General features: G+C 37.1%; 1 pseudogene; it reads left to right on the top strand.

Moving 5' to 3' along the window:
* The first annotated feature begins 585 nt into the window (after positions 1 to 585).
* Positions 586 to 1414, top strand: LOC132488260 (small ribosomal subunit protein uS2B-like; annotated as a pseudogene).
* Positions 1415 to 8916: the final 7502 nt, after the last annotated feature.

Raw genomic sequence — 8916 nt, 5'->3', positions numbered from 1 at the left:
GATCCTACATTGAACCAATTCCTATCATTCTTCCCTTAAAAGGCATCTGATACTTATTCATTATGTTTTGTTTCCATCTTCGGCTTCTGACTGCAGAAACTTGTCTCACATTTTGATTATGAACTGATATCTTAATTGAGCTTTCCCTATCTAATCAACCCTGCCTACCACTGCTAAATTAGTTTTCCTGAAAATCTATTTTCAGTACCTTATTTTTGGTCAAAAACTATAAAAAATACAAATAAAAGTTGCTTTTTAAATACCTTTAAAGAATTTTAAAAAGAAAGCCCCAAACTGAGAAAGTATTTTAGCAACACGTTTGAGGGATGAGTGTTGAAACTAGGTATTATATATAAGGGATGCTTCCAACTTAGCAAAAGACAAAGTCTCCAAAGAAAAATGGGAAAACATCGTGATATTCACAAATGAAGAAATATAAACCGACAATACACATGAAAAAAATGTGCAAGTTGATAATAATAAAAATACAAATCAAAATACAACTCACCTTTCTGCGCTACCTATAGAGAGGTCCATACAGCATTGTTCTGGGTTCCTATCATAAGGTAAATGGAAATTTTCACCATGTCCAGGGCCCTTGATATTCTGCTAATGAGGGAGGAGGATGTCCACAAATTCCTTGCAGCAGGAACCCACTTAGGTGGCAAAAACCTTGACTTCCAAATGGAACAGTACATCTACCAAAAAAAAAAAAAAAAAAGCAGTGACATCTACATCATAAATATGAAGAGAAACTGGGAAAAGCTTAGAAGCCTTTGCTGGCAGCTTATGCCATTGAGAACTCAGCTGATATTGGTATCATATCCTCCAAGATTACTGGTGATCGAGCTGCGCTGAAGTTTGCTGCTGTCACTGGAGCCACTCCTACTGCTGGCCGCTTAACTCCTGGAATATTCACCAACCAAATCCAGGCAGCCTTCTGGGGGTCATGATTTCTGGTGGTGGTTACTGATCCGAGGGTTGACCACCAGCCTCTCACAGAGGCAGCTTATGTTAACCCGCCTACAATCACTCAGTATAACACAGACTGTCCTCTGCTCACTTAGTGAGTCTGATGTGGTAGATGCTGGCCAAGGGAGTTCTGCACATATGTGGCACCTTCTCCTGTGAACACCAATGGGAGGTCACACCTAATCTCTACTCCTTCGGAGGTCTGAAAAAGACTGAAAAGGAAGATCAGGTTGCTTAAAAGGCTGTAACCAAGGAGGAATTCCAGGATGAATGAACTGCTCCAGCTCCCAAATTTACTGCTACTCAGTCCCAGGTCCCAGGCTGGTCTGAAGGTTGGCAGGTGCCCTCTGTGCTAACCAGCAGTTCCCTACTGAAGCATGGAGAGCTCAGTCTGCCGCTGGAAGAGTGGTCTGTAGCTCCCACTGCTTGGGCCACTGGTTAGTGAATGGAAGCAGGTATTGCAAGAAAAGAAGTTCCCAGTGCATGATCAAGCTTCATTTTTAGCACAGGATAACCTTCCATTTCATGGCACACATTTTTTTTTTTTTTTTTTTTTTTTTTTTTTTTTTTTTTTTGCGGTACGTGGGCCTCTCACTGTTGTGGCCTCTCCCGTTGCGGAGCACAGGCTCCAGACACGCAGGCTCGGCGGCCATGGCTCATGGGCCCAGCCGCTCCGTGGCATGCGGGATCCTCCCAGACCGGGGCATGAACCCGTGTCCCCTGCATCGGCAGGCAGACTCTCAACCACTGCGCCACCAGGGAAGCCCCAACCTGGCCTATTTGATTAAAACCATGGGAAAATGACCATGTATATGGGGAACAGCAACTTACAAAAAGCACCCTGGGGGTGACACACTGACCATTTTGGTGGGGGAAGTGGTCCAGTTTCAAAGCCTGACCCATAAGGCATAGGAACAAGTTGTCAAATCTTTAACTTTTTAGTTGCATCTGGAATTTATACAAAACATTAAAAATGTACATTCCCCTCTCTGTGTTTAATATACTCTAGTGATGATCAATTTGGGGGAGAGGTCCTCCTTTCAACTCACAAGTAGGATCATTTCCAAATTCAAAGAAACAGCCATCCTCTTCTGTGTCTTAACTTCAGGTGACCTGCTGAACCAGGAAGTGTTTTCCTTTCCTGTCAGTGCAGCTTCTCAGTCCCCTGTTGCTTCTGCTATTCAGACCTCTTTAATGTGAATGTCAATTGTTTACTGCCAATTATAGTGTCTGATACACTCAATGTCCCATTTTCTGATTTAAGTTTCAAACGATCTTCAAAGGTTTTATTCATCTGCTTCTGGTTGGTGGCAGAGTCTTTGAAGCTTCCGAGTTCTTCTCCTGCTTTGATCACATATAACTGGGGCTTGAGGACCATCTGCTGGTTCTCCTTGTGTCTTTCCTACTGCTTCCACTTGGTGGAGAAGTCTGTGCTACTTCCTGACCTCTTCAACCCCATCTTTTTAACATCTGAACTCAAAATCTTCTGCATCACTTGGTTTTCCTCCCATTTCTTTCTCTTCCCCTTTTTCATGAAGAATCTAAGAATCTTAGTTTCTTCTTGCTTTTTTCACTAATTTTTGAAACAGGTATATTCAAAAGCCTAAATTCTCCACTCTCTTGGTCTCCTTGAAAGTCAGGGTTCTCAAATGTAACTTTAAAACCATCGCTGGTAAGAAAGAATATTAGGAAGGCTCTTAATTTTCTTCTTCTATGTAGATTTTTGCTTCTCTTCCTCTTCCTCAGTTAAGTGCTAGCCCTTTGTTAACTTTTGGCAATTTCTTTAATTGGACTCTGTGAATGAGTTTCTTCTATCTTCTGCTGGGTCTTATATTTCCCATATGCTTCATAAGCAAATGGATTTATCATGCATTTCATGAGTCTTATGATAGATAAGACTATCTATAGATAAGCCCTGAAGCAGCATATTTTAAATTGGAATTGCCTCTGATAATCTAGGACATACGATTGGCTTAGAGACATCACCAGAAAGTGGTGGGAAAATTGTTCTTCTTCTTATGTTCATTATCACTCCCAGGCTTTCAGTGACAATGAGAAAAATCAGGATAAGCTGTTCTTAAGAATTTGAGGACATCATGGCAAAAGTTAATGATAAAGTATTTCTTAAAAGTAGCAAATATAGGGCTTCCCTGGTGGCGCAGTGGTTGAGAGTCCACCTGCCGATACAGGGGACATGGGTTCATGCCCCGGTCCAGGAAGATCCCACATGCTGCGGAGCAGCTAGGCCCATGAGCCATGGCCACTGAGCCTGCACGTCTGGAGCCTGTACTCCGCAATGGGAGAGGCCACAACAGTGAGAAGCCTGTGTACCGCAAAAAAAAAAAAAAAAAAAAAAAAAAAGTAGCAAATATATCAACATTTTCATAATGAAATCATAGGACTAAAAAAGGATGTGACTTTTAGAATGCATTCCATATGCTATGTACCTTCTTATACATTAACTTCTTGAAGCTACATATCCGTTCCATAGGATATATATAGAAAAGAGTTTAGTCTAACTACTTTAGCAGAAATACTAAAGGAAATTAAATACCTCCTAGAAGCTCTAGGAGAGCTGGAAGAGAACCAGACTTGGATACTGCACTGACAGGGTAGAAAAACTTCCAAATAAACCTTAGACATGAAAATTATCTGAGAATTTAAAAAGCATAAAGGAAATTATTATTAATGGCATCATGAGAAACTATAAGTACATTAGAAAATATATTCAGTGTCTTCTCTCAACTTTTATACGATTTTCATGTGTTTGATCTTCATACAATTTCATGGCCATTGTAGGTACTCAAAAGCAGTGTATGTCCTTCACATTAGCTGTAATTCTAATGATGTTTAAGCAAATTTTACAAATTAAAAGACACTCAGCAAAATGATTTAGTTATCAGTTAACAGGCTAGAGTAGATTTATTATTTGCTCACAATTATTTGTCTCCTCCCCACCCATGCCATGTTTCCCCATTGGTAGGGAATACACCCTCTTGTTCCATTGACATTGTCTTAGCATGAGACTTGCTTTAGTCCATGGAGTGTGAGTAGGTATGACATACACCTATCCAAATAGAGGCTTTAAATGCGTTGACTGGGTTGGCTCTGTCCTATCTAAGCAGTTGTCCTCTGCCATGAGAACATCATGTCTCAGATGGTGGCTCCTTCTTTAGAATGGATACAGGTGTGAGAGGACTCATGCAGCTGGGCTGAGCTCAGTGGAGCCCAGCAAAGAACAGCTTTCAAGTTACATCCACATCAATAAAAAATGTGTCTTGTGGAAAACAAATTTTGGGTTTGTTTCCTGCCATTAGTAAAAGTTGATAATATACAGGTAAACATAATTTCTTAACGTAGGGTCAAATTTGGATATTACTACATTTAAAGGGAAAAGCCCTAAGGTTAAGGTTGAATTACATTGCTTCCACATATCATTGCTAATAATTTACTTCTCTCAGCAAAAAGACCTTACACAAAAGGAGAAGTATATTCCACAGGACACTCGGTCTAATACAAGAGAGCGTGTAGTGTGTATATCACTTTTTATATAATATATGAACACCTTTAGAGAATTTCCTAAGTCGCCTGTTATAATTTTTACTAATTATAATCAGTTTCAGATACAAATACAAAATAAAATTGAATGTAGAATTCAGAAGTAATGATAGTATGAATTTGCTTTAAAACAATGATAAAATTTCTATGAACTGAACCTTATTACTATTGCTGGGCATACTCAATTATAAGCCAAAGGTTTTTTCCTCCTAAAATTTTAATCCTCAGATAAGAGGATATAGTTATTTTATATCCAAGGTCTTAAAAAGTCTAGTTATTGCAGACCTTCTCTCAATTTACAAAATTTTGATTAATCAAATACAGTTTGGGAAAGAAAACACATTAGTCTGAAACCACATATGTCAATATTAGTACTAAATGATTAACTGAATAAATTGGTGAAAAAAAAAGAAGAAACTTTAATACATATTTCTTCATTACTCTCACTGGGATGACTTCACAATCGTGTTTGATTGTAAACAAGGCTTCTAAAATTTACTTAAAAAGCAAAGCAGAAAGTGTGGTTATGTTTTGGATATCATAAATGCATGTACATAGGACAATATAAAATAATGTATTAATGTTTTCTGATTGTATACTCTCAGGGTAAATTTTCCAGTGAGAATAACATATACTGATCCAACACATGTTCTTTCTCAAAAAATGTGGTCTGGCAAAATTATGTTCTCTCAACAAAGAGGATTCAACAAGCAACTCTGAGGGTGATGATACTACTATGTAAGATACATATGAAAAGCTTGAATAAAATATTTTCAAGAAATGTGGAAAAGCATATTTTTATATAAATAAGGTAATTATATGAGAGAATTTGAATATTTTATAACTTATTTAATAAATTAAATATTAAAAGTTAATATTTTACAATTATGTATTTATAATTAAATATTAACATGGTATAGTTAGTAAAAAAGCCACAAACCTCATTTTGGACCTTCTCCTTGGGAAAATGGGAGATGGCTTTATAATTTGAGTTAACTCATAGTAGGAATGCATGGTATCTAACTACTTTCTGGACCAATTCCTTTTAATATTTACTAAATAGTATTACTTAATCTCTCATCCTTTTTCCACTCAAGATCAGTTCACCCATTTAATAATCAATTAATCAGTCTATAATGTAATTTACAAGAGGAAATGTCCATGTCTCCTAACTCCAGGAGCCTAAAGGTTAGATTGAAAGGCAGAGCTCCTATTTAACCATTCTAACATGTTTGATTATTTTTCTTTTGATGAATAAGAAGACAGAAGTCAACACCCAAAGGGTAAGATGTCATCTCAGACTCAGATAAACCCTTTGTTAATTAAGACATTGCTGGGCACAATTAGAAAAATAAAGATTCAATTACTGTCACTGGTAAAGGGAAAGAGCTTAATTGGTTTCCTTCAACCACCACAATTTAAATTGAATTTTCATTAAAACTGCAGGAGGGCAGACAGCAAAAGCAAGAAGAAGTACAATCTTGCAGCCTGTGGAATGAAAACCACATTCACAGAAAGACAGACAAAATGAAAAGCCAGAGGTCTATGTATCAGATGACAGAACAAGATAAAACCCAGGAAAACAACTAAATGAAATGGAGATAGGCAACCTTCCAGAAAAAGAATTCAGAATAATGATAGTGAAGATTGTGGCTCCCCACAAATACATCAGAAATACATGTACATGTGCAACAAATCCTACAGTATACATATATTTTTTTTCCATTTTCTCTTTTTGTGAGTGTGCATGTGTATGCTTCTTTGTATGATATTGTCTGTATAGTCTTGCTTTTACCATTAGTCCTAGGGTTCTGTCTGTCCATGTTTTATTTTATTTTATTTTTGTATACTTTCTACCCCTTGTTATCATTAGTGCATTGGTTTTTTGGTTTAGTTGTTCTCTTCTTTCTTTTCTTTTCTTTTTCTTTTTTTATTACTTTTTAATTTTTCTTAAATTTTTAATAATGTTTTTTATTTTAATAACTTTATTATTATTTTTTCTTTCTTTTCTTCTCCCTTTTCTTCTGAGCCATGTGGCTGACAGGTTCATGGTGCTCTGGCCGGGTGTCAGGACTGTGCTTCTGAGGTAGGAGAACTGAGTTCAGGACTTTGGTCCACCAGAGACCCCGTGACTCCATGTAATATCAAATGGTGAAAGCTCTCCCAGAGTTCTCCATCTCAACGCTGAGACCCAGCTCCACTTAATGACCAGCAAGCTACAGTGCTGGACACCCCATGCCAAACAAATAGCAAGACAGGAACACAACCCCACCCGTTAGCAGAGAGGCTGCCTAAAATCATAATAAGGTCACAGACACCCAAAACACACCACCAGATGTGGTCCTCCCTCCAGAAAGACAAGATCCGGCCTCATCCATCAGAACACAGGCACCAGTCCCCTCCACCACAAGCCTACACAAACCAGTGAAGCAACCTTACCCACGGAGGGCAGACACCAAAAACAAGAAGAACTATGAACATTCACCTGTGAAAAGGAGGAACCAAACACAGTGAGTTAAGCAAAATGAGAAGACACAGAAACACACAGCAGATGAAAAAGCAAGGTAAAAACCTACCAGACCAAACAAATGAAGAGGAAATAGGCAGTCAATCAGAAAAATAATTCAGAGTAATGGTAGCAAAGGTGATCTAAAATCTTGGAAATAGAGTGGAGAAAACAGAAGAAACAATTAACAAGGACCTAGAAGAACTAAAGAGCACACAAACAATGATGAACAACACAATAAATGAAATTAAAAATTCTCTAGAAGGAATAAATAGTTGAATAACTGAGGCAGAAAAAGGATAAGGGACCTGGAAAATAAAATAGTGGAAATAACTACTGCAGAGCAGAAGAAAGAAAAAAAGAATGAAAAGAATTGAGAAGAGCCTCAGAACCTCTGGGACAATATTAAATAAACTGACATTCAAATAATAGGGGTCCCTGAAGAAAAGGAGAAATAGAAAGGGAGTGATAAAATATTTGAAGTGATTATAGTTGAAAACTTCCTTAATATGGGAAAGGAAATAGTCAATCAAGTCCAGGAAGCACAGAGCGTCACATACAGGATAAATCCAAGGAGAAACATGCCAAAACACATATTAATTAAACTATCAAAAATTAAATACAAAGAAAAAATATTAAAAGCAGCAAGGGAAAAACAACAAATAACATACAAGGGAATCCCCATAAGGTTAACAGCTGATCTTTCAGCAGAAACTCTGCAAGCCAGAAGGGAGTGGCAGGACATATTTAAAGTGATGAAAGGGAAAAACCTACAACCAAGATTACTCTACAGAGCAAGGATCTCATTCAGATTGACAAGAAATTAAAAACCTTACAGAGAGCAAAATCTAAAAGAATTCAGCACCACCAAACCAGCTTGAGAACAAATGCTAAAGGAACTCCTCTAGGCAGGAAACACAAGAGAAGGAAAAGACCTGCAATAACAAACCCAAAACAATTAAGAAAAAGGTAATAGGAACATACATATCAATAACTACCTTAATTATAAATGGATTAAATGCTCCAACCAAAAGACATAGGCTGGCTGAATGGATACAAAAACAAGACCGTTATATATACTGTCTAAAAGAGACCTACTTCAGACCTAGGGACACATACAGACTGAAAAAGAGGGAATGGAAAAAGATAATCCATGCAAATGGAAATCAAAAGAAAGCTGGAGTAGCAATTCTCATATCAGACAAAATAGACTTCAAAATAAAGACTATTGCAAGAGACAAAGAAGGACACTACATAATGATTAAGGGATTAATCCAAGAGGAAGATATAACAATTGTAAACTTTTATGCACCCAACATAGGAGCACCTCAATACATAAGACAAATGCTAACAGCCATAAAAGGGGAAATAGACAGTAACACAATCATAGTAGGGGACTTTAATACCCCATTTTCACCAATGGACAGATCATCCAAAATGAAAATAAATAAGGAAACACAAGCATTAAATGATACATTAAAAAATATGGACTTAATTCATATTCATAGGACATTCCATTCAAAAACAATAGATTACACTTTCTTCTCAAGTGTTCATGGAACACTTTCCAGGATAGATCATATCTTGTATCACAAATCAAGCCTCGGTAAATTTAAGAAAAATTGAAATCATATCAAGTGTCTTTTCGGACAACAATGCTTTGAGATTAGATATCAATTACAGGAAAAAATCCCTAAAAAATACAAACAAATGGACTCAAAATAACACACTACTAAATAACCAAGAGATCACTGAAGAAATCAAAGAGGAAAACAAAAAACACCTAGAAACAACTGATAATGAAAACACGATGACCCGAAACCTATGGGATGCAGCAAAAGTAGTTCTAAGAGGGAAGTTTATAGCAATACAATCCTACC

The sequence above is a fragment of the Mesoplodon densirostris genome, chromosome 1 (genome assembly GCF_025265405.1).
Source record: "Mesoplodon densirostris isolate mMesDen1 chromosome 1, mMesDen1 primary haplotype, whole genome shotgun sequence".
Classification (NCBI taxonomy): Eukaryota; Metazoa; Chordata; class Mammalia; order Artiodactyla; family Ziphiidae; genus Mesoplodon; species Mesoplodon densirostris.
This window is presented reverse-complemented; position numbering and strand designations above follow the sequence as displayed.